This window comes from Caretta caretta, chromosome 26 (assembly GCF_965140235.1).
Source record: "Caretta caretta isolate rCarCar2 chromosome 26, rCarCar1.hap1, whole genome shotgun sequence".
Lineage (NCBI taxonomy): Eukaryota > Metazoa > Chordata > Testudines > Cheloniidae > Caretta > Caretta caretta.
In genome coordinates this window covers 2,765,080-2,791,893 of record NC_134231.1, presented here as the reverse complement: position 1 = coordinate 2,791,893, position 26,814 = coordinate 2,765,080, and the positions used below count along the sequence as shown (strand labels likewise).

General features: G+C 46.0%; 1 long non-coding RNA gene across 1 annotated transcript; it reads right to left on the bottom strand.

Annotated features, from left to right (window-relative positions):
• Nucleotides 1-8,508: 8,508 nt before the first annotated feature.
• On the bottom strand, nt 8,509-11,307 carry LOC125626449 (uncharacterized). Its single transcript, XR_007353778.2, has 2 exons — nt 11,148-11,307; nt 8,509-10,549 (listed from the first exon to the last, which is right to left on the bottom strand). It is a non-coding gene; the product is annotated as an uncharacterized LOC125626449 (long non-coding RNA).
• Nucleotides 11,308-26,814: the final 15,507 nt, after the last annotated feature.

The following is a 26,814-nucleotide window of genomic DNA, read 5'->3' as shown; positions in this document are numbered from 1 at the left end:
ACCCAGCTTTTGGCACAGGCCCATCTCTAGCTATTTCAGGTGTCGCTTCCTCACCAGCCATCTCCCCCTCTTTGCTTGTCCTCAGCAGTATGCCCTCCCCGTTGCACAAGCTCCAGGAAAGTAGTGGGGAGGGATAAGATGCTGTGTGCACCTCAAGCTAATCTGGTGCAGATGCTCACTTTTAGCATCCCGCTGAGCTAACCCACTTTCTACACCTTGATGTGCCTTTCGCTCAGCAGAGCCAAATGCGTGATTATGTCATAGCTTGGCTGCCGCGAAAAGAGCCGCAAACATGGCTCATCCAGAAAAAAATCAACACTCCCAGGATCTTTACAGCTTGCCTCCAATCTGTACCTACCTCCCTCGAAATTATCAGAGGGGGCTTCAGGGGACTTTGCCCTGAAACTGTTAACGTATGTGACTTTTTACCCAGCACTGAGCAGGAACAAATCAGCAAGCGGTGTGGCAGTTTGCCAGCAACAAAATGCCTCTTTCAAGGGGGAAAATGGACACACCGAGATATCAGGCCTCTTCTAGTGCAGCAGAAAACACCTGTTAAGGGCTTAAGTATTAATGACAGGCCTGAGTGAGTGGCATGAAGGGTAACACCTGCAGTAGTGTCTGCCCCCCTTTGAAGGTCAATGGTGCCAATTTAAATCGCACTAGTGAGAAAAACTTCAATCAAGAGCTGCCGACTCCATTACTTATGTTCAAACTTTCCCCAGTCATCCATGTAATTGACATAACGGTGGGGATTTTCTCCTAGCCAGCGCCTGGGAAGGGTTGTTTGAGACCTTGTTTATAGGATCTCATAAATGCACCGGGTTGTTTTGTTTTGCGTTGTTTTATGTCAGTGTAAGGTTTAACTTTGGAGGCTTTTTCCCTTTGGCACAGATGGTAAGAGCTGCAGAGCAAGGAGCCTTCCTGCAGGAGGCGCTGTGGGGACCTATCCTCCCCAGTGCCACCTGCTAGGGGACAGTTTATAATGAGAAAAGTTTGTACAACACCTGCAGTCAGAGATTCCTCAATACAGGGAAGGATTGTCTTGTGGTCAAGGCACCAGACTGGGACACCTCAAGAGAACTGGGTTCTATTCTTGCCCTAGACTCCCTGTGTGACCTTGAGCAAGTCATTTCCTCTCTCTCTCTCTGGCCTCATGCATTCCCCCGCTGCTGGAGAGGGAGTCTCCTGTATGCCTTGCCATGAGTATCGCAAGTAGCAAGGTTTCTGGGCCGTGATGTAGCTGGCGGAGACTGATCCCATCAGCCTGTGATCCTGCTAGTAGAAGATAATCTCCCAGGAGCAGAGCACCACAATCTATGTCAACCTGAACGTCCTGTGGTACCTAAGAAAGGAAAGATGCAGAGGCAGGAAGCTGATCTGACGATGGTGTAAATCAAGAGTAATTCCACTGAAGTCCACGTAACCTGGTGGGAGAGGAGTTTCTAGCCAATGGCATTCTGAACGCTCAAGACACAGGAGGATATGTCAGGCCGCATCCCCATCCAGCAGAACCTGTGGCTACCATGAGGCTTCTCCTGTGGGACTGTGTTGCAATGAAATTCCTGGACCAGGTAAGCATGGAGGAGAGTTGTGCTGTCCGGCAGGTACCCGTTATCCATATTTCACACGGGAGGAGATAACAATTGGGCATGTCACTCCTGAAAACCAGGAACTCAAAGCAATTTTAGGTGAACTTTCAAAATGATGAACAAATAGCCCTGTCCACATTATACAGCAAATAAATCACACCAAAATGAAAGTTGTAATTCCCAAAAGAACACAGAGGATTGATTTTTGCTATGACACTCATCGTGATAAACTGGCACAGCAGCACACAGGCACATCTTAAGTTGCAGCGGGTTAACCCCGTCCATTTATCTCCCAGCCCATCTGCACCATCCGTATTTACAGTGCCATTATCACGACTGTTAGCAATAATCCTGGAAGCCACTCCAACTCGTCCTGACACAGCAACCCAGCCCCGCTGCTTCTCCTTATCCCACAACAACAAGAGCCAGGCCGGAGCTGCACTTGAGAAACTGACCACACCACATAGAACCATTTTAACCTCCTAGCACATTTATAAGGCTAGGGGGTCATATTCTCAGCTGGTGTAAATTGTCATGTCAATAGGGTATGTTTACACTGCAGCTGGGAGTACCCTTCCCAGTGCAGGTAGAAAGACACATGCTAGCTCTGCTCCACCTGCTAACAAATAGCTGAGTGGCCAGGGGTAGCAAGTGCCACCTGAGTACAAACCCATAGAAGTGCCTCAAATGCTTCAGAAGTGTGCTACAAACAGGGCTGGGCAGATTTTAGACCTGTCTACACTGAGGAACATTCAACCAAAAGGATTTTAAACCTGATTTGAGCAGTAGTGATCTTGAGACCAGTGATCTTGAGATCAGACTACCATAAACCACCTATAATCAGGTCTATGCTATAGGATCTAACCAGTTTTAAAAGCAGTTTAGCTAAATTGGTTTTAAAACCTGTTAGAAAATGTCTGTAGTGTAAACAGGTCCTCTCCAGGGCTAAATACTAGTTTAGTCTGAACTGATTTAGTGGACACAGACAAGCTGAAATGGTTCAACCAGTCCTCCTGCTACTGTCCCATGGTGCACTAATGGCTTAGTGAAATCTCCCAGAGTGCACTGCTTCTGGGAGCTACACTAGGAATTGAGGGATAGGTCCCAAGAGGCCACTTCAACTGCAAAGGTGTAGGACAGCTCTAGTGTGGACAAGGAGAAACCTGCAATGGATCCTAAACAGATTCAACCTGGCTAGCGTGGAAACAACTCCATGCTTGTGCTTAAACAGGTTCTATACAACCAGACTAGTTCTCTAGGGTAGAGAAGTCCCTGATGACTCATTCTGCCATTCTGATCTCCTTGTTTGCTGGAGCCTTTGCTTTCATTGGGACAATCACCCCCATTCCTGTTACTCTGTTCATCAGGTGAAAGAAGCAGTTGGCAACTTGGGATCCAGTAGGTTATCCCAAACAAAGGACAAGGAGCCCCCCTTAAGCAGTATGTCTGTGTTCCCTGGCAATGCCCAGTGACTTTCATGTTCCCAGGCTGGCCTCAGAGCAGAGAGGCAGAAGATGTAACCCAAGTTCCAAAAGAGAATCAAAGGGAGGTCTAAAATTTTCAACAGGAAACTCAGTCCCTCCCCGAAGCACTCAGTTGTTCTCCCAGAAAGAAAGCAGCAGCCGTGACTGTGCGATGAAACCAGCTACATGAGGATAACATTGTTTTCAATTTGCAATCACATTTAAAAAACTACACCCCTTTGTCGGAGCCTCACCAGGCCCTCCCTCCTCTCCTTTATTTGTCTTACTGCTGTTGCAGTGAAAATGTATTGGCTTTTCGGTTAGTGATTACATATCATCACCTACCCAATTTACAACACCATACCCCAAAGAACAGATGTAATAAAGCCAGGCCAGGAAACAGCAATGTTATAAAACAGAGCAGTCAACTCAAAGGTCCTTGCACGTGTGCAGGAAAGAAAGCATTACACAGAGGGGTTCAGCAGGGTCTCACTTTGTGCTCAGAATGTCAGTATAGGATGTGTGCGCGCGTTGGGTTATCTAATCCAAGAGTTCCTGGCCTGGGGGCTGTAAACAGGTATCAAGGGGTCACAGCCACCTGGCCCTTCTTGTATTGCTAGTTGGGGGGAGGTCCAGGGTGACCCCCAGAATGGAAATGGGGGGCACGAGGTGAGAACCTCTGATCTAGTCCATCTCCTTGACAATGTAGGATTATGAATGTGGAACCAACACACACAAACAGCAGGAGTCTTTTGTTATCTCCTAATTCTTGGTTTATGTCTCCCTCCCCACACATACCCCACCACAACTCCGACATCCTCTATACTCCCCAAACATCCCTACAGAACAGCAAATCACCAGAGAGCAAGCAATATTCTATGCCCTGGCCAGGAGGACAGCTGAGAGTGCTTTCTTCCATGGCACTGTCAAACCACAATTGTCCAGTAGGAAGCACTCTTATAAGGGTCTGGCCAACACCCTTTGCTGGGAAGCAAGCTTTTCAGCTGAGGGAACAATCAAATCTGCCTGGTTTGGACTTGGCTCATATAAATCCAGAAGATAGGGCTGGGGGGAACAAAGCTGGATCATATATATCTGGAGCTAAATATGGTCTGTACAATTCCTAGTAGGATACAAGTTTTAATACCTGCTGACTGAACACCCACTGTTATGAAGACACCACACTGGAGTTAAGCCCACGCTGCGCATTAGCTAGGACACTTCTTCCTAGGCCCAATCTGGCCTTTACTCTCTTTCAGCTGCTTACTCAGCTCTGATCTGGTAGTGCTATTGAGCATTTACATCACGCTTCCGATCTTCAAAGCTCTTTGTAATGCGCTCACTAATCCGCACACCACCTTTGCATGTTACTGAGCAGTATCTTCCCCATATAACAGGGAAACTGAGGCAAAGAGATTAAGTGATTTTGCTCCTGGCCATATAAGGAGTGTGTTTTAAAGCCAGGATTAGACTCACTCCCAGCCCTGTGTTCAGGTCACCTCTCTGTCTCTTAGGTGGCATGGGATGAGGGGAACTGTTACTGAAATAAAATTAAAATGCAATGGTTCTCCCCCTTCCAAAGCCCTGAACCAAAGAGCTGTTGAATCATGAGAGCCATCTTCCAAGAGGACCTACCCAAAGCAACAATTTATCTTCTATTATTCCTCTTCCACAGAGACATGAAATCTACCAGCATGACTGACTAATAATAACCAGAGATGGACATAAAATCCCTGGCTCTGATAACCTGTGCAGAGGCAAAAGGGGTTAGAACAACGTAGCATCTGTGCCTTGATAAAGCCAGCTTAGAAAAAAGCAGGTCTCCATTACGGTGATTCTAAGCTTAAGAATAAATGGGAAGACCCTAACATTTTGTTATCTATAACTGTTCGTTTAATCATCCCGGGTAATAAAATACACCTCTCGAGGGCTTTGCACAGGTAAAGGAATGCAAATCAGTGATAAAAGGAGAGTGAATTTGTGTGGGGGGGTGGAGGGTGAGAAAACCTGGATTTGTGCTGGAAATGGCCCACCTGCTGATCACTTTAGATAAGCTATTACCAGCAGGACAGTGGGGTGGGAGGAGGTATTGTTTCATATTCTCTGTGTGTATATAAAGTCTGCTGCAGTTTCCACGGTACACATCTGATGAAGTGAGCTGTGGCTCACGAAAGCTCATGCTCAAATAAATTGGTTAGTCTCTAAGGTGCCACAAGTACTCCTTTTCTTTCTACCACAAAGAGTTTCTATTGTTTCTATTGTTCTCCTTTGGATCATCGAGGGGGTTACAACAATTTCCAGCTCCTCCTTTAGCGTCCTGGGGTCAGGCTTGCATTAAGAGGGTTTTTGCTAAAATCCAGGGGCCAGCCTGAGTGACCTGCAGAGGAGAGCGAGGCGACCTTTTTTGACAAACAGTTTATTGGAAGAAAAATGCAGCGTCAGTCGACCCAAAACTACTCACAGATTTGACACAAATTGTTTTGACCGTTCGCAAACCTGCTGGAGGGAGAGGTGCTGGTGCAGTCACTGCTCCCCCCAGAAGCTTCGGTTCCGGCACTCACCGGGCCTGGGGGAGACCTAGATTCAAATGCCCCTCTGGAACAGCCCTGAAATGGACTTTTTCAATTCACTAAAAAGTCTGATCATTGTCAGATTCGGAACGCCCACTGACCCAAACATTCAGTTACTCACCCAGCTGTGCTGAATCAACGGGCTCCTCGTCGCTAGAAAATTAGGTCATGTTTAGAGGACGACCCGGAGGAGTCATGTTAACCAGCACAACCTTGCAGCCAGTGTAGGCAAGGCCAGGTCATGCTAGACGTTATGTTAGCTCTACTCCTCAAGGTCGTATTAACGTGACAATAATTTTCTAGTGAAGGGAAGCCCAATGCGAGCAGCCGTCTGCCACCAGTGTGTCTGTGATAGACGTTCTCGTCTAAAATGTCCTCCTGTTGCCACCACCCGTTCGGCTCCACTAGCAGGGAACTCCACTGTAGACAGGGGTCCGGGCAGCCACTGGCATCTGCACCTCCCAGGGTGGGATTTTCAAAAGCATGTAGGTGATTTAGAAGCACCGGTCCCAGGGACTTCCCTTGAGATATAGCATTATATAGTCCCACCGACATTCCATGGGGCTTGTGCTCCTAAATCTCTTAAACTCCTTTGAAAAATTTCACCCCACGTCATCTAATCCTGCTCATATCAGGTCTCCACAACATGGTGCTTAAAACCCCTCACCTGCAATAGGGAACCCAGTCTTGCTATCCGAGTATAAACAAGGGCACTGGGTGTGCTTCCAGGACAAGCTTGGGCCACACTGGCAGGAGAAGTTGTGGGGGTGTGCACGCACATGTGTTGGTGGCATCTTTTTGTGTTGCTGTCCATGCTACCCCTGTCCTGGCAGCAGACGACAAAAGTCTCCAGGGATGTCAATCCAGCACCTTTCGCCAGCATGAATCCACATGAAAAAGTAAACAAAGTAAATCACATAGGAAGGGCCAAAGTCCCTTAAGCTGAAACCAAATCTGTCCGGGATGGTGACTTAGGGCGAGGAATGATCTATGGATGATGAAGTTATGTGTTATGACACACACATGCCCACATCTGATATAGGCTCTGGGAAAATAGTCATATTAAACAGCAAAAAAGTTTGAATACATCTTGCGTTCGGGGTCTGATGCATTCATTGACCTAAGCCCTTGCAAATGTTTGGCAAACATGCACTAAGGAGGTTGTAAATACAATGTAAAATACAACCCTGTATGCCTGTACACTCAGAGGGTCTAATCATGGTTCTGTTGACTTCAAGGGAGCCAGGATATCCTCCATAAGGTTTATGTAGGACTTAAGTGGTACATTAGCCTTCTGTACAGGGATGACGTTCCCCCAGTGACGAAACCAGCAACAGCCATTCCCTCCCCCCAGCAAGCCCAACCACAGATGCTACCAGGAGGGCCAATCCTGGGGATTGTGTGGGTGACAGGAAGGATGCTCTGTGAGGCAGACATAGGGAGGGATAGGCTGTGGAGGTTCAAGCTCACGAGATTTGGACTGCGAAATGAACCAGAAGAGGATGCTTTGATTTGATTCCAAGCTGTGCAGGGCTCCACTCCCCGACACCTGTATGAACCACATCTTACAGGGTTGGCACAGGGTACTGGTCATTGTCCATCTAAAGGAGAAGAGCAGGAAATGCAGGTAGATATATATATATATATGGAGCTATTGGCTGATATTTCATTCTGCCCATCACTGTCATGGGCACCATTCAAAGCTAAAACCACTTCATCCTTCTGCCCTGGATATACAAGTCACGTTCGCAGGAACATCTCATCACGGCAGACTACATCGAGCCAGCTTTTCAGGAAGATTGCGGATAGGGGTGACATGCCTGCTGTTACTGCTTTGGCAGCAGGAAACAGGGCCACTAGTTACTGCCATTCTCTTATTTTAGAGGAATCAATGCTGGGTCATTTGAAATCAAAGCTAAAAGCATAAGAAATTTAAAGTCGCTGAAACGGAAAAGAAGCAAAACTAAGCATTGAAAAATTCACTGCTAACGAGACCATGATGGGACAGAGTTAAAGCCAAAATTAAATGGGGTTATAATGTCCCAAGCAAAGCCTATACAAGAGAATGTAAATTATCTAGAAAAAATATCTAATCCATGTGCAGAAATATATACACCCTTACTAGACTGGCCTGTGTTAGCTACCCTAGTCCACGTTTTCAAACCTGGCTGCCTACGCCTGCACCCATCTTTGAAAACAGTGGGCAAGGATTTTCAAAATTAAGGACCTAAAGTTGGCCTCCATGGAAGCTTCTGGGTGCGGAGTGTTTTTGAACCTACAGCCAGTAGGACCAGATATTCAAGGGCTCAGTATAGCAGTTAGTGCAAACAGCAGCTGCATGCTGGATGCTAAACTCTTTTGAAAATCTGGCCCCAATTTCCAGTGCTGAACATTTGAAAATCTGGTCCTGAGCAATTTGGAAAGTCCCCAACACTGCAAACACTGACATCCATGGTTCACTTTGCACACAAGGAGTCCCAGTGACTGTAATGGGACTGTGTGGTTGCACAAAATTTTGCACGCAGGTATCTGCAGGATCAGGGCGTAGATTAGGTACCTAAATATGGATCTGAGGCCCTGACTGTAGGCTTCTGTTCTTTCAAACCTCAGCCTTGGCTGGTGTATATAGTTTAGAAACGGACATTATGCAAATTAGTTTGCTTAAAAAGCTAATCACTTTGAAAGGTCAAAACTCTCATTCATAATCGGACTAAACAAAAAGCTAATTAGAGGCCTTTTGTGTGTGTAAATGAGGAAGGAGAATTCTGTGTACTCTCAGGAGCTTTGATGTTCAGGAGGGCTCTTGGCAGGATTAATTCCATCCTGAGGTATTTACTAGTAAAACACGCTTGCAAAGTGAGTGGAAATAATGACACAGAAATGGCAAGAGTTTTAAATGTGTATTACTGTAGCCATTATGGATTGAAGGATGAATTAGAGAGAGGCCAGAGCCAAAGCTGGACCTTTGGCTGGAAGTATTGAGTATAGAGCATGGGAGTCACCATTATTGATGTTAGAGATAGTTAGACACCTTGCCCATCCTCTCTGGCCCGCACCAGACCGGTCCCGACACTGTACTCTATCTGGCCCCCCATTACCATAGCATCTGAGTACTTTGCAGCCTTTATTGTATTTAAAGACTCTGAGCACTGACTTGTCATCCCCATTGTACAGGCAGGGAACTGAGGCCCAAAGAGACTAAGTGACGTGCCCAAGGTCACCCAGGAAGTCTGTGGCAGAGCAGGGAATTGAACGTGAGTCTCCTAGGCTAATGCCCTAAGCACTGGACCATCCTTCCTTCCCGTTCCCCAGTACTTTGACCAGTCCATTTTAAAATGAATCTAGCCATGGGGCTTTTACCACTTCCCTTCTGAGATTATTCCAGACCTTGCCCTTAGGAAAATATTCAGCACATGATTCTCAGAAATGCCCATTCACTGTGGATCTGGCCTTTTAGAGGAGCTTTAGAGGAGCTGTGCTGATAGCGGAAACAGGAAATCCATTCAGTGAAAATATCGTGTGCACACAAAGGCAATGTGCGCAAAATAGCCACGTGGGAGCTCCTCGTCTGTCCAGCCTTCTCATTAGCAGTCCCTGATTTGGGGTGTGTCTTCATTCCTGGCTGACCCAGTGCACCCCCTTGCAGGTGGGCGTGGTATTGTGGGTGAGCCCTTCCTCGATTTTTCCCTCTCCCAGGGTATTAACTGGTCCTGACAGATGCTAAAGAGCACCTCCACCGGCTTTTGGAGGCCCTTATTTATTAACAGAAAAGCTGCCGCAGGACACAAACAAAGCTTTCACCCCAACATTTCAGCTGGTGACCAGGTCATTCTTAATCCATCTGTCCCCCACCTGCGTCCAGTTCTTGCCTCCAGCCAGGCTCTTCTCCGGGGGATCTCTCAGTTCCAGTCTCTGCCCCTGGTGTTAGGCTTCCTGTCTCTGGAGTCAGGAGTCCAGGGAGGTCTGTCCACTGCCGCTCTTCTCCATGGATAGTGGCTGATCCTTGCCAGGTTGGGCTTCCAGATGGCGTCAAGGGCATCCATGGCTGAGACCAGGCCCTCCTGGATGCCCACTGACTGCAGTCCTGCATCTAGGAAGTTCGCCCTTTCCGCAGCAGCAGTCTGTGGGGTCCCCAGATAATTCTCACTCTAGGCTCTTCATCAGCAACTTCTCCTGGGAGCTGCTCTGAACAGGAGCGTCATGTCTCCCTTGGGGGCTCCCCTCTAACTGAGCTTGGGGAACCTTTATTAAGTCCAGGTGCTCGATTACTAACCAGACACCTGGGGCAGTCAATTACCCCTAGGTGGGGCCTTCATAAGGCAGTCAGGGGCAGACTGGGCACTAACTCCCCATAAAGGGCAGCTGGTCTGTAACTGGATGCCTCAAGTTTGGGTGGCTGAGGAGAGTCAGTGGAAGTCTCTACTGGTTACATCTATGCTGCAGCTGGGAGTGGGCTTCCCAGTGCGGGTAGACAGAAACGGGCTAGCTCTGCTTGAGCTACTGTGCTAAAAATAGCCGGGGAGGTGGGGTAGCACAGGCCAGGGCTCGGACTAGCCATGCAAGTGGAAACACCCAGCACCCTGGGTTCGTATTCAGGAAGATAGGCCAAGCCGCCACCATGCTGGTATTTTTAGCTCACACAGACCTAGCACGTCTGTCTAAGTGGGCTGGGAAGCGCACCTCCAGGTGCAGGATAGACATTGCCCTCAATGCGGTCCCTCACTTTAGGTAACGAAAATCAGTGGTGTGTTGGAAAATGTAGCTGTTCGATCCCAAACCTGTCGAAAGTGACTTCACTTCTGTCTCAGGGTGCTGGGCCCCAGCTTGCAGGATTGGGACCTAGTCAGGCTGTATTTGCATGAAGGCCGAGTCAGACGCGCCCATGGGTTTGGGATAAGGCGAGTCTCAGCCGTCAGAGGAAAGGCTTTTGAAAAGAAAAAGATTAAAAAACATGGGGTCAGGCAGAAGATAAACAGTGCTGCTGTCACTCTCCGAACAGTCCAGCTCACAGCACACAGACTGCTGGGGACAGTACAGGCTGGGACGTAGACCGTTGATCCCCTTGAAATGGGTTTTCACACTGGTGTAGCACCAGCCTTCCAGCTCTCCCCAGCTGTCATGCTGCACTGTCACTCCAGCTGTTACACAGCAATGGATTCCTGTTGCCAAGCTATGGATTTGGTTTTAATAACAGTTAGTGCAAACATTGTAAATTTACTGCTGTTAGAGAGAGTTTTTGAAAACGTCCAACTCTGGCTATAATTTTTCAACCGCACCAGCTGTTTGCGTTCTGTTCATACCTGACACGGTGCTTTGAAATAGCAATCACTGTATTTATAAGAAGGGAAGGACTCATAAATATGTCAGGAGTGGAATATACAACGCCATATTTCACCATTTTCTATTTTAAAATTGTGAGTTATGGCTACAGAAATGTGGACCCATTAAAGGTGATATGATGTATTTTGTGTCTTGTTCAGGAGCCCATCCATCATTGAGACAATAAAGAAAACCGCACTTACTTTTTTCTCCTGTCGTCTGTAATTTATGATGCCCAAAAAGCTGTAACCTTTTGGCAGGCTTTGCAGAAACTGCTGCTCTGTTAGCAACTAAATAACCTTTTATAAGGTTTTAAATGTGTTGCTGCAGTCTCAATGCACTTGCCATATCGATCCAGAATATCCTGCAAAAAAAAAAAACGGGGGGGGGGGGAAGAAACATGATCTATAACAGGATCGATAACGGTATATAGATTGTTGAAAGATGCTGTAATGATTTTTGCCAGCCATCATCTCTGTGTGTTGCTCCCCGCCTTTTAGGCTTCAGCCTTTGCTCAAATTAATTAACCTTGCTGAGGCTCTCTGTGCTCCAGAATTAGTACAGCAGAGACAGGGCGCGCTGCAATGGCTCATTTGCAGGCTGGAAATGAACCCCAATAAATAAATAAATAAATAAATAATGAAAGGCAGCAAATAGGGCACTAGTCAGGAGACCTGGGTTCTATGCCAGCTTTGCCACCCACCTGCTGTTTGACCTTGGGCAAGTCACTTCCCCTCTCTGGGCCTCAGTTTCCCCTCTCACACCTTTGTTCGTGTCCTCTATTTAGACTGATGGTTTTCGGGGGGACGGGACTATCTCTTGCTGTGTGTCTGTACAGCACCCAGCATGGTGGAGATCAAACCTCATCTGGGATCTCTAGGCCAGTGGTTCTCAACCCAGGGTACATGTACCCCTGGGGTACTCTGAGGTCTTCCAGGGGGTACATCAGCTCATCTAGTTATTTGTCTATTTTACAACAGGCAACATAAAAAGCACTAGTGAAGTCAGTGCAAACTAAAATTTCACAGACAATGACTGGTTTACACTGCTCTGTACACTATACACTGAAATATGAGTACAATATTTATAGTCCAATTGATTTATTTTATAATGATATGGTAAAAATGAGAAAGTCAGCGATTTTTTAGTAATAGCGTGATGGGACACTGTTGTATTTTTATGTCTGATTTTGTAAGTTTTTAAGTGAGGTGAAATCATAGAATCATAGAATATCAGGGTTGGAAGGGACCTCAGGAGGTCATCTAGTCCAACCCCCTGCTCAAAGCAGGACCAATCCCTAATTAAATCATCCCAGCCAGGGCTTTGTCAAGCCTGAACTTAAAAACTTCTAAGGAAGGAGATTCCACCACCTCCCTAGGTAACGCATTCCAGTGTTTCACCACCCTCCTAGTGAAAAAGTTTTTCCTAACATCCAACCTAAACCTCCCCCACTGCAACTTGAGATCATTACTCCTTGTCCTGTCCTCTTCTACCACTGAGAATAGTCTAGAATCATCCTCTCTGGAACCACCTCTCAGGTAGTTGAAAGCAGCTATCAAATCCCCCCTCATTCTTCTCTTCTGCAGACTAAACAATCCCAGCTCCCTCAGCCTCTCCTCATAAGTCATGTGTTCCAGACCCCTAATCATTTTTGTTGCCCTTCGCTGGACACTCTCCAATTTATCCACATCCTTCTTGTAGTGTGGGGCCCAAAACTGGACACAGTACTCCAGATGAGGCCTCACCAATGTCGAATTGAGGGGGACGATCACGTCCCTCGATCTGCTCGCTATGCCCCTACTTATACATCCCAAAATGCCATTGGCCTTCTTGGCAACAAGGGCACACTGTTGACTCATATCCAGCTTCTCGTCCACTGTCACCCCTAGGTCCTTTTCTGCAGAACTGCTGCCTAGCCATTCGGTCCCTAGTCTGTAGCTGTGCATTGGGTTCTTCCGTCCTAAGTGCAGGACCCTGCACTTATCCTTATTGAACCTCATCAGATTTCTTTTGGCCCAATCCTCCAATTTGTCTAGGTCCCTCTGTATCCTATCCCTGCCCTCCAGCGTATCTACCACTCCTCCCAGTTTAGTATCATCCGCAAATTTGCTGAGAGTGCAATCCACACCATCCTCCAGATCATTTATGAAGATATTGAACAAAACTGGCCCCAGGACCGACCCCTGGGGCACTCCACTTGACACCGGCTGCCAACTAGACATGGAGCCCTTGATCACTATGCATTGAGCCCGACAATCTAGCCAACTTTCTACCCACCTTATAGTGCATTCATCTAGCCCATATTTCTTTATCTTGCTGACAAGAATACTGACAAGAAATTTGGGGGTACACAAGACAAATCAGATTCTTGAAAGGGGTACAGTAGCCTGGAAAGATTGAGAGCCACTGCTCTAGGCATTACCATAATACTACTAATAATTTTACACCTAGGGAACAACAGTTTTATATCCCCAAGAAGTTTGCCCAAGATAGTGACTTAGGACCAGTTCAGCCGTGGTACTCAGAGGTGCCACTTCCATTTGCACCATCTCTCTTATGGCCCGAGTCCTGCCTCCACTGAAGTCTATCTAGGTACTTGTATGGCCCCTATCATCACAACCTCTCCCAAATATGTAAAAATTGACCACCCAGATCCTCAGCTGCGGCCTAGGAGCATCCGGTGGTTCTAAGTTACCTTTGCACTCCACTAATCCTGGGTCACTTGTGAATCAGGCTGGGTCTCTAATGTGAGTTACAGCAGTGGCCGTTCTAACTTGCAATGGCATTGCAAGGTGCAAAGGAGCCCTGAGCATCCCCTCTTTTCCCCAGCCATGCCTCTACTCTGGCAGGAAAGGTGGGTGGGTGCAATAGATGCTGCTGGTCAGGGATGATTCCCCACCCCACCCCAGGGCCTGCCCTGCCAGCTTTAGAGAGGTTTTGCATTGGCAGTGGGCTGCAAAGCAGAATCCAGCCCAGAAAGTCAAGGGTGAAACTCCCGTTGAATTTAACAGGGCAGGATTAGTCCCTTTGATTGCAGAAGCCCAACTCCTTGACAAAAAGGGAGGGCTTGTGAATAAGGCATTGCCATAGAACTTCGGAGACCTAGGTTCAGTTCTTGACTCTGGCACAGACTGGCTGGGTGACCTTGAGCATATCACTTCATCTCCTCTGCAACAGCTTCCTATGTGTAGAATGGGGATAATAATACTCCCCATGGCTACGTAAACGGTCAGCTCTCTGGGGCAGGGTCTGTCTCCTACTGTTTCTTTGTACAGCACCTAGTACAATGGGCCTGATCTCAGTTGAGGCCTTTAGGTGCTACTAATACACAAATAATACATAACAATGGGCATGGGACAAAATCAAGCAGCACAAAATGAACACCTGGCAGAAATCGCTTAGAGTGAAGTGGGATCAATTATGTTAAGCTACAGCATATTTTTCCAGACTCTGATTTCTCTAGAAGAAAGTGCTGAGCACCCACACTTTGAAAATCAGGCTATTTAAGGTGTCTCATGTTGGGCACCCAAAATCACAAGCCTCTTTTGAAAATCTTGGCCTGGTGGAATTCTGCTGCTAAGCTAGGTCCACTCACAGACCCACTAGTTTGTAGACATAACAGATCCACTTTCCCGGGTTTAATTATTAACACTAGACACTTACAGGTTTTCAAAGTGCTTAGTGGAAAGCAATTATAAGGCAGAAGTCTCCTGGTTCACAGAGCTAGTCAATCAAATATAAAAGAGAATACAAAATGAACTGAGGAAGCATGTAGCCATGTATTGACAGTAGACTGCTCCCATAAAGCATAACTCCGGTTACTGTCCCTTTGTGAATTGGTCTCTTTGTCATTTATGTTCTCCCCCCGCAGCAGCCACCAAATCATTATTAACATTATAAATAAAATGAGAGGGCAAGTTATTAAATCTAAAATATGTGGAGTTCTCCTAGAACTCACTGAGTAGTTCATAAATATGATGGCTTAATTTCATCTGTAATCCAAATGGCTGATGAAGCATTACACAGCTCTCTGTTAATTGAAGTTGTTAACAAAGCTGAAGAGAGAGATTATTATGTATAGACTTATCCTTCAGGGGTATCATCATAACAGATCATAAATGGAAATGAATTCATTGCCTTCACGTGCCACTGCAGGATCCCTGAACACAGTTTTATCTCAGATGGATGGACACAGACACCCAGCAAGTTTGGGGGATATTGCGCTGCTGGAAACGTCGTCTTTTGGATGGAATATAAAACAAAGGATTTGGACACTTGTGGTCGTTAAAGTTTGTAAAGAACAAGGTTGCCAGCCCCATGTCCTGACCAACTTCCATTCTCCCTGCTAATCTTAGGCCAGAAGTTTCAGCTGAATAAGGTATTCTCCTTCATTGACTATCCTAAACCCCTGTGAGCCATCAAACAGCTGCCTCATTCCACCCCACACAAAGCTGCATTGCAGGGTGATCCTGTGTAGAGTTGGTCTATCAGACTGTGATGTTTGAAAAGCTCTTTGAGACCCTTCAGGATGAAAGACTCTATAGAAATGCAAGATCATTGTCATTATAAGGAGTGTACAATTCAGGAGTAAAGATGGAAAAGCCATTCCAACAGCCCATATACCCTGACAGAACTGACCAAATGCAATAGACTCCTCTGAGTTCAAACTGGTTAATCTACTCCAGAGCATCAGCCAAGTTTCTTTGCTCGTTACATACAAACAAAAAACTAGCACATTTTTCTGATTCATAGACAAATGGTCATTATTATCCCCATCTTAAGTGTCTATATTTTCAGCATGTTGCTTACAGTAATAATTGTTTCACTTCTGCAATAAGTGCTTGTTAGTGATGGGCTATTTGTTTTACAGAGAAGAGGCTGCATGCTGTAACTGAGGATTAGAAGTTTATTGATACAACTGTACCTCTTCCAAAAGCTTTTGAATCTTTGTTTCTTAAACTCGGATTCCTTTGGGCACCAGGAGATATTCCAGACACCGAGTGCATGCACATGCCATCAGAAAGTAAACTAGCTAATCTAATTACGCCCATCTCCATAGGATCTATAGCGTCTGTTTCTATAGACATACATGTTCTAACCACCTAATGGAATATTTTAAGCCTTATTTGATGTGTTGCATTTATATAGCTATCATGGATTCATATAGCTATATTTGTGTAACAGAGAAAGGATGGTCTTATAGTTAAAGGACTGGATTGAGAATCAGAAAATCTGCATTTCCGTTCCTGGCTCTGCCACCGATTTCCTGTATGACCTTTGGACAGTTAATTATTCTGTGCCTCAGTTCCTCATCTGCATAATAATTAATAATGTCTCAGAGCAGGAACTGCCCCTTGCTCCGTGTACATACAACACATAGAACAATGAGGCCCCAACTGGGTTGATTGCCCACCCTCCTCCACCCCACATATACAACCTGCAAAACACCGCACTGTCCTGTCACAGGATCTCTAGAAGGTCCTGTCAGGGTGATACTAATAAAGAAATAATATTGCATCGCAGCCAAATGTGGGGTGCAAAATCATGTATAGATCCAGCCCATCAAATTTGCTCACTGATCAGAGGATCCGCGCCGCCCCTTCCCTCTCCAGCAAATGTGCAGGACTGGCCCTTGTCCCCATTAGTACTGCCTCAACCCTAAGGTTTCCTACGGAGCGCAGCAGCCTCTCTGTTATTACTGCTGCTACTGGTCTGCCGTTGTATTTGCAGCCCTGCAGTATGTATTTCTAAGCTGTGCCTATTCCAGGTGGCGTTATGAAAACACACAATGCTGTTTCCTTCTCCTGGATCCCATCGGGTTTTTCCATCCAGCACGTTATCCAAGAAATTCTCCTCTATACCTCTGAGGACTTACCACGCTTATCTGGAATGTGTTACTTGCACACAGCAAATGCAAATTAACATTGTCTTCACATTTCACTGGGGCAGTAAAGGGGAATGTTGACATCAGCCTGAAAGTAGAATTAGCTTTTGCATTATGTGGCGCGAGACAGAGGTGTTGAAACCTGCATGTGAGACTTTCCAAGTTCAGTAAAGAACTGTTCTGGCAGCACTGCAAAAACATTGTACGGCTTCCAACAGCCAGAGGTAAGCTGAGCGCTCTCTCTGTTAGAGGCTGTATTATTGCTTTTGCTGGCCTTTCAAAACCCTGCCATTTTGTCTAGTTACTTCTAATGTGCTGCTTGGTTTATTGCAAGCTCATCTCATTAAGAAGAAGAGAGTTGCAATGCTATCAGGCTCTGCTACTCTCTGATAAAGAGCTGCTTTAGTTCCTAGCCACATTAGACCCCAATTACAATCTCTCTCTAACCACATTACTTTTATAACATCCATAGGGACACTTTGAACTAGACTAGACGTGGACTGTAGGGACTACTCTGTAATGCCTGGGAGTCAGGCGGGTTGCAGGGCCGTCGTACCCAGTGGTCAGAGTTCATGCAAGGGGTCTGATCGCCAGAAGATCCAATCCAAGGGGAAGGTGCAGCTGGCAGGGTCAGGGGGTCCACGCAGCAACTAGTAGGCAATGGCTTGTTGCTCAGACAAGGGCAGAAGATAAGCAGGAAGTTTTATGTAGAGTCACCAGCCAATCAAGGCCAAGACCATGTGGCCAATCAGGAAGCGGGTCACGGAACCCCGGAACCTGGACCACCCTCGTCTGTGAATTCCCTGGTAAGCTAATGTGTTGATTTGGCACGGTGGCTAAGCCTGCTTTCTGAAAGTGCAGCAGGCCTGGATTTGAGACCAGGGTCCTGACGCAATCCTGCACTGGCGGAAGTGGGACGTACTCGATCTCTCCCAGCTATAACTTCTGTGAGTCTGTGTTAACACCTGGCACACAAAGGTGATGTTTAAGCTACTGGCATCTACTTACATTGGGGCACAAAGACTCCATAGTCAGATACAAGGCTATGAGCTTTTCCCATGGGCATTCATGCACCAGCATCTAACCTCCAAGATACTGTGCCCAGCCCTGGCAGGGATGGTCTCTTTGGCTGTTCCACAGTCCTGCAGGAGATGTCCTTGGGACCCCACCGTGATGTAAAGATGCTGGAATGCTCACTCCATCTCACTGAGGGTATTTTCTTATCCCCGGGAGATCAACACTAGCATTTGTGTAACAAAGTGTCTGGTGATTTGGGGCACCCAAAATGAAGCAACTTAAAGGGGACTGATTTGCAGACAGTGCTGAGCACTGACCCTCTGAAAAGCAAGCTTCTTTAAGGTGTCCCAGATTGGGAACCCAAAAATTCAAATCACTATAGAAAATTTTGGGTGGGTAGAAGTCAAATATTTCATGCTTTGTCAAGAGCAGCTGTTGCAATGAATGCTAGGCTCTGGCCCTACCTTTTCGATGTACCGAGAACTTTCATAGTGATGGTGGAATGGACATGTATCTGAAGCCATAGTAGGTCAGGGTTTGACCCCGAGCTTGTGAACGGTGTTGGGCAGCACTGTCACTGGGCTATTTTCCCACAAAAGTAGGTCAGTTTCAGTTTTCTATCTGCTGTTTCGGAGCCGCCAGATGTGTTGCGGGTTTGACGTTTGGCTTTTTCACTAATTACATTGAGAACCACTTTACCAGACACGCTGAGAAGGCAGGGAGCTGCTAAAGGGAGCAGAGCTGAAACCACGAGGGGAAGGCAAGAGCAAGACCCTTACAGGGGACAGGCATGTAAGGTTAAGTAGCTTTCCTTGCCTGGCAATTATATTCCGTCCTTCTCTTGAGGCAGAGTTTTGAGAAGAAGGGTAAATTAGGCTGCGTAATTCGAATTAACCCTTCATCTGCCTTTGCCTCACAGATAGCCTTCAGCACCTGCAAGACGAGAGGCTGTTTGGGGATCCCACGTAATCCAATCCTTACCTCTAGGGAGGCTTCCCACTGTCTGGTTCCACCTTGCCCAGAAGCAGGCAGCAACTTATCACTCAGTCCTCCTACACAGGGTCCTGATCTTTCCTATAAGTCTACGGCCATACCTCCTACTTCATGGGGGGACCTGACAAGGAACAGGGCAAAAGCTGATGGAAGAGGAGCAGCAGTCAGGGATGCAAAGAATAGAAAAAAATTGGGGTATGTGCCCAGTGGGGGCAAAATCCTCACTTAACTCCTTGCTTGTCAGAAATTATGCTTGCTGCAGTATTGTTATGGTAGGAGTCACCAGATGGCACTGTTACACATAGTCTTACAAGTTCTTCTTAGCATGCAAGCACTGTCCAGTCTTTGAAGAAAGGCTGTATTGTTATTAGTTTTGTTTTTACAGCATCAATTGGAAGGTGCCGTTGCAAACAGCAGGAGAGTTTGCTCTCTGCCTTAGTTCTCCAACTGTTCAGTTCGTGGGGCAGAGTTGCTTCCTGGGTGCCAGGCATTGGTGTTTTGCCTGAAATTCCTAAGAGAGGGGATTGCCTGGGTGTCATTTGTGACCACATCTGTTCCAGGACTGGTGTATATAGTGTAAATAAACAAGTTACACTAAGAAAGAACAGAATTATCAGACACACAGATAAACATGATAAGTTGGGGAAGAGTCAACACGGCTTTTGTAAGATGGAAATCATGCCTCACCAATCTACTTGAATTCTGTGAGGATGTCAACAAGCAAGTGGACAATGGTGATCCAGTGGATATACTGTTCTTGGGTTTTCAGAAAGCCTTTGACAATGTCCCCCACCAAACACTCTTGAGCAAAGTAGGCAGTCATGGGATAAGAGGAAAACCCTCTCATGGATGAAGACAAGGTTAAAAGATAGGAAATAAAGGATAGGAATAAATTATCAGTTTTCACGATGGAGAGAAGTAAATAGTGGGGTCCCCCAAAGATCTGTCCTGGCATCTGTGCTGTTCAACATATTCCTATATGATCTGGAAAAGGGGGTGAACAGTGAAAAATGTTCAGACAATACAAAACCACTCAAAGTATTTAAGTCCAAAGCTGACTGCAAAGAGTTACAAAGGGATCTCACAAAACTGGATAACTGGACAACAACATGGCAGATGAAATTCAATGTTGATAAGTAATGCACACTGGAAAACAATCTCAACTGTACAAACGAAGTGATGGGGTCTAAATTAGCGGTTGCCACTCAAGAAAGAGACCTTGGAGTCATTGTGGAGAGTTCTCTGAAAACATCCACTCCATGTGCAGCGGCCGTCAAAAAAGCAAACAGAATGTTAGGAATCTTTAAGAAAGGGATAGCAAAACAGGAAATATCATAATGTCACTATATAAATCCATGGTATGCCCACACCTTGAATACTGCACGCAGTGCTGGTCATCCCATCTCAAAAAAGATATATTAGAATTGGAAAAAGTACAGAGAAGGGCAACAAAAATACAGGGGATGGAACAGCTTCCATAAGAGGAGACACTAAAAAGACCGGGACTGTTCAGCTCAGAATAGGGATGGCGAAGGGGGATATGATAGAGGTTGATAACATCACGAATGGTGCAGGAGAATGCGAGTAGGGAAGTGTTATTTACCCCTTCCCATAACATAAGAACTAGGGGGTCAACCGACTAAATTAATAGGCAGCAGGTTTAAAACAGCCCACAGTCAACCTATGGCACTCCTAGCCAGGGGATCTTGTGAAGGCCAAAAGTATAAGTTGGTTCAAAAAAAAATTAGATAAATTCATGGAGGATAGGTCCATCAATGGCTTTTAGCCAAAATGGTCAGGGATGCAACCCCATGCTCTGGGTGTCCCTAAATCTCCAACTGCCAGATGCTGGGAGTGGATGGATCACTCAATAATTGCCCTGTGCTATTTATTTCCTCTGAAGCATCTGGCCACTGTCAGGATACTGGGCTAATGGATCCTTGGTCAGAGCCAGTATGGCCATTTTTATGTTCTTACGGAAATTCCCAGATTCCGTATCACTGATTTCTCCTCCACCAGAAAACCAAACTGTAAGGCCACCCCAACATCTGCTACTGACCAGCTCAGGGGTGAGATTATTAGTGTAAAGGAGAAAGCCTCCTGGTGTGGCCTGGTGATTCATGTTCCAATCCGCCAGGAAGCCATGTTGTTGAATGTTTCGAGCTGGGGAAGCAGGATTCCTGGGTTCTATTCCCAGATCTGGTACTGACTCACTGTGTCACTTTGGGCAAAGCACTTGCCCTCCTTGTGCCTCAGTCTCCCCTTTAGTAAAATGGGGAAAATACAGTCACACAACTCTGCCTCACAGCTGGGTTCATTTGGCTTCCCAGGTCGCAGGAGAGGGATGATGCTGCTGCAGATGTAGGTGCATACCCAGAGCATTCATCCAGGATGAATTGGGAGCAGTCTTCACACTTTCTGAAGGGAGGCCACATCCAATCTGCTCTAGCCAGAAAGCAGGCATCCATCGTAACAACTGGGGCTGAGAGGTTTATAAATGGGGAAGGAGGGAAACCCGGTGATGCCAGAAGCAGGTGAACGAAATGAAGGAGCATTATGTATAATATTAAATGTAATGCTATTCCATTTTCCATCTCAGTTATTGTATTAACTGAGAACTTACGCTTGCACTTAGAAGATTCTGTCACATTTTATGAATGCGATGATCTCAAAGTAATTGGTGCTAGAAATATGTCATATTAAATTACAGATACCAATAAACCTTATTGAAACTCATACATGGTAGATAAAGGATATGGGCCAGATTCTCCATTGCCCCACTCCCTACGGAGGTATTTCCATCTGTGCAGAATGGGCATCAAATCAGAGGTAGCATTTCAAAATCTCTGAGCACCGGGGTAAATATTCACACAACTGGTTGTCAGGGTTTAAGGTTCCTTTGCTTTGGTACTTGCTTCTTACCTTGAGCCACCAGAATGTGTGCGTGGTGACCTTCAGGGCCCCATGTGGACCCATACCACTTTTGCTTTGCACCTTGAATCATCATTTACACAGTAGAAATTGGGTGTAAAATGCTGTACCGTTCAGATTTGGTAGGTCTTTGCATTCCTTTGCACGACAACCCAAGGTGCAGGTCAGTGGTGATTTGGACCATTTGGCCAACATTTTCACAAGTGCTCAGCAACCCACACGTGGGGCCAGATTTCAGAAGAGCTCAGTTCCCATTTAGGCACTTAAATAAGTGGCCCGTTTTCCAGAGATGCTCAGCACTTCTGGTGTGTGTTGCATGACAGTCCGGCCCTACAAATCCAGTCCTTTCTCCCAGGCTTTTCCTGGTTGGGTGGGGCTGAGTAGGATTACTGGGGTTCTGGGGCGGAGATTTTGGAAGGAATTTGTGCTATGGAGACTTGCCCTGGGACTGATTTCAATTATACCCTTGGTGTTTATTGAAGGCATTAGTTAATTATTCTCTCACTATTTCCTTGTGCTCCCTCATCTAGCTCCATCTGTCTCTTGATTGTAATCTCTTTGGGGTAGGGACTGTCTTTTTGTTCTGTGTTTGTACACCTAGCACAATGGGATGCTGGTTAATAACTGGGGCTGCTGGATGCGACCACAATATCTATAATAAATAGTAATAATTAATAATAACTCCCTTGTGCTCAGAGAGCTGGGGGTGTCAGATGGCTGTGGGAGTGGCCAGTCTCCTGACTCAGAAGGCTTTTCACAGGAATCCCTTTGCAAACGTTCCTGTTGCTCTGTGGATTAGGTTTTTAAAACTTTTGTAAGTGCTGGAAGAACTTGAGAGGGGCAGTAATAAACCAGAGTAAATAACAGATAGCTGTAAATACCCACACACCTGAACAGGACTGAACACTCTGCTACAGGAAAGTATAAATCAATTCATTTGATAATCTCCACCCCCAAAGCAAACAGAGACATCTCCCAGGTGCTTTGGTTATCCCTTGGCTGGAATGTCGGTCACCTGCCAAACAAGCTTTTGCTCACAGACTGCACCTTTCCTCTGCTGGGAAGTTTATATAGGTTCTAATCAACATGAAAAGACATCCTTGCAACTTTAAATGCTCTTATCGCTTGCCATACTTTACCCAGTGGCTGGTATCATGATTTGAGACCAAGAGTAGGAGGACTTGTGGTACCTTAGAGACTAACCAATTTATTTGAGCATAAGCTTTCGTGCATCCGATGAAGTGAGCTGTAGCTCATGAAAACTTATGCTCAGATAAATTGGTTAGTCTCTAAGGTGCCACAAGTCCTCCTTTTCTTTTTGCGAATACAGACTAACACGGCTGTTACTCTGAAACCTGTCATTCTAGAGTAGGTTGTTTTATCGACTTCGCCAAACAACACAGAACAAAGTTTGGAGTGTATCACAACGCATACACTCTGTCCTGTCTGGAGCGGGACATAGACACAGTGTTACTCATTCCCATAATCCAGACAGAGCCCGCAGAGGCCTTTGCAGAGGGCTGGCAGCTTATCCGCTCGGAGAGTGTTGCTTGATGGTGTGGCAGAGCGGAGTGGTAGCCTCCAGGAAAGTGACAGGCATGGCTGAAGTGGGACAGGTGTTCTGAAGGGGAATGCTGGCGGCAGGGGAGATATTTTTTATCAGCATCAAGATTTCATTTCTCCATATCAAAAGTGGAATGATGCGGGTCTGGGCCATATTCTGTGTCACTTCCACCAGCGTGAATCCAAAAGACCTGCTGTACCATGCACGCTCATTTGCGCCAGTGCAAAGGGGGTGTTAAACACCAACATTCTGATCTGGTAGCATTTCACACCCATTTGCCCTGGCATCATGGATTCGGCCTCCGTTGAGCTCAGTGGGCTTACTCTGCATTTGTGCCAGCGGAAGACAGAGCTGAGTTTGGGCAGCTGCTGTTTCCTGAGGAATGCCGGAATCCTTTTCTTTATTCCATTCCTGAGTCACATACCGAGGTCTTGTCTAGATTACAAGTTACACCAGTTTCACTAATGGAATGTTTTGTTATTGATTTTAGGTAAATCTGTATGTACACTTAAATCAGTTTAAATCTGGTGTATTTTAGGTTTAAACTAATCTCATCAGGGCCCACACAGACAGCTTCACCAGTTTAACCAAGGGCTTCTCTACACATGGAATTATTCCATAATAGTTATGTGAAAATGGATTAAACTAAACCAGATCAAAGCACTTTTAATCCAGAATGAGAGATTCCACACACAGTTATTCTGGAATAGCTATTGCACCTTAAATTCACACCCCACCTTAATCTGAATTAGCTTTCTAGTGTAGACAAGCACATAATCAATAAAAAGCCACCATTAGTGAAAACAGTGCAATTTATAACCTAGACAGAGCCCTATTCTCTCATCTCCTCTCCCTGTCACTCATCAGACAAGACAAAGCTCACGCTGCCCTCTGCACTGCAGAGTTCTTGATACCATTCGCTTTGGGTTGCTTTAGGGCAAATGTTACATTGTCCTTGTTAAGAAAGTCAATTCTTATTAAATAGGACATCTTATCAATTTTAAGCTGCCGGCTCCTGATCACTGCATGACTCTCACGGTCTTCTTAGCATTGTTCCTGGGATGAAGGTGAGCAGGATTGGGCCCTGTGTTAATAATAATAGTCAGCACTTTATCATGCTTTAAAACATTCAGAACTCTCTGCAAGCATTATATCATTAATCCTCCAAGCAGCCCTGCGGGGTCAGTAAGAAATAATTATTATCACCATTTTACAAATGGGGAAATCAAGGCAAAGAGGTTAGCATGTGTCTAGCTAAAGGGGACACAGCATGTCAGGGCAACACTGGGCGTAGACCTGAGGAATTCCTGGCTCATTGTGGAAGGCTGCGTTGCTGGTTGGGAAATGGGTGGAAGGGAAGAGGGAAATTACAAAAATGTTCTCCTCAAAAAAAAAAAAAAATCTGCAAAAATGTTGACAAAATTCCATTGCCATTTTTCATTGAAATGTAAGTTTCTAAACCTCCCTCTGCTCACATTAAGTTGTGCTGAATATAAACAGTGAGGCTCGATCCTCAGCTGGCATAGCTCCATTGACGGCGCCAGAGCTAGGCCGATTTCCACGGGCTCAGCACCTATCCAGTGAGTCACGGACCCGGTCCTGCATGGCTAACACTCCCACCAAGGGACCAGCCTGGCATGAAAAAGAAACACCTCGAATAGTGTGTGACTCTTGGGCATTGATTATAAAGACCTTTCAAAGAGTGGCTCTGCTTGCTATGCTCTCTCCTCCGCCACTCCCACCTCGGTGTTTTGCCTGCTCTCCCAGCTGCCTGGCAATGCAGCACGCCCTGCTCCCTGCGCCCTGGCGGCGAGGGGGAATAATTGGGCGCAGCAGCACATGTCGTATGGCTGCTTTAATCCTGATCCAGGTGGCTGCAATCCAGTGCATGATTTACATTGCCCTGACCCTGAGCTGTCAAGAAGGAACAGCCAGATTAATGGGGTGGGCGGGTGAGTGTAATAATCGTTTGTTTGATGTGACAAGCCTGATAGGCGTTGATTTACTTACAGACTGATAGGCTTTTAATTGAGCACCTCCATCCCAGTCACATCAAAGGCAGAGAAGTTGACAAGAGGCCCCCTTTTACGGAAAGCTCTCAATGACTGACAGATCCTGTATGCTAATTATTCGGGGGTTCTCAGGATTGGCCAAGCCATATTCAGAAAAAGCCCCTTTTCTTGCAGAGGGTGTGTCCCTCCCCCACATTATCCAGTGCCCTCTAGCAAAGTAACACATTCTCTCTGTAACTCAGCAATAGCCTTTTGTCAGCTTTCCAAGAGGCCTTTTTAAAGCCCCAGTGTCTCTTTCCTGCTGCTAGGAGAGCAAGAGGGATGTGTGGACAGGGAGTGGCATGAGATGATCAGAGGCCATGCTATGCTGTAAACCCATGGGTGGTGAGTTTATTTTGACACAAGCGGGAGTGGCAGCTGCCACTTGTTTGCAACTAAAATAATACCCACAAGAGTTCTGATGGCGGACAAGAGGCCAGTCGGAAGTTTTACCCATGAGCTATGTATAAGCTCTGAGTATTGACTGTCACTTTGGGTTTAAAAGTAAAGGGCCGAAGCACCCGCCACTTCCACTAGAGACCAGGGAACTCTCACCACCAACAGTCAGGTCCTTGTGTCTTGGCATTTGCTGTCTCCAACAGCTCTTTGATTTTGTTTTTAAAAGAGGATTCAATTTTGTACTATTTGGTGGTCACTTAATTCTTCATTTCATACGATGGGGCAATGTTTTCTTTCGGTACAGGTAGGCCTTATCTGCACTGGAAAGGGTTTGCTAGTCTAGCTATGCCAGCAAACCCCCCTGGTGGAGATGCATCTTAAAGAACTTGTTTCCCAGTATAGTTTATACCAGTTCCCCAAATAGAGTTAGTTATACCAACAAATGGATTTGTGCGTATGTCGTCGTTGAGCCTACACTAGGGCTTTTAAGGGCAGAGCTGTCGGTCGGGGTGGGAACAAATCACACCTCTGACTGACAGCGATGGTGCTTTGCCTGGGTTGGGATTGCCGGTTTGGGTTTATTATGAGCCCTGTTTTGCTATCCTTATGCAGCCAGAGTAGTCCCATTGAAGACTCTTCTCAAGCTCAGTACGAGTTGCACAGAATGTAAATATGTGTTTTCCTTATGCCCGTCAGACAATTTCACTGTAGCTCTGGAGATATTTAATCCAAGATCACACCAGAGCCCTGCAGCCAAATCAGAGGCCTAGGTCTGTTCTGAGAGAAGTTTGTATCCTTTAGCATGAGGGGTCATCTTTGTGTTTAGAACCAGAGTTCATGCAGTAGGACACAGTAGGTACCTGAAGAGTGTATACTAGCCAGTATTGCCAATCCCAAACATTCAAAAATCGTGAGATTGGCTTAAAAAACTCATGAGAGTGTACTTTTTATTTGCCTTCCTGTCTTTGAGCCTTTAGGGGGGTCACATTTTCAAGCTTTTCTTCAGAACCATGAAGGCTAGATTCTTTCTC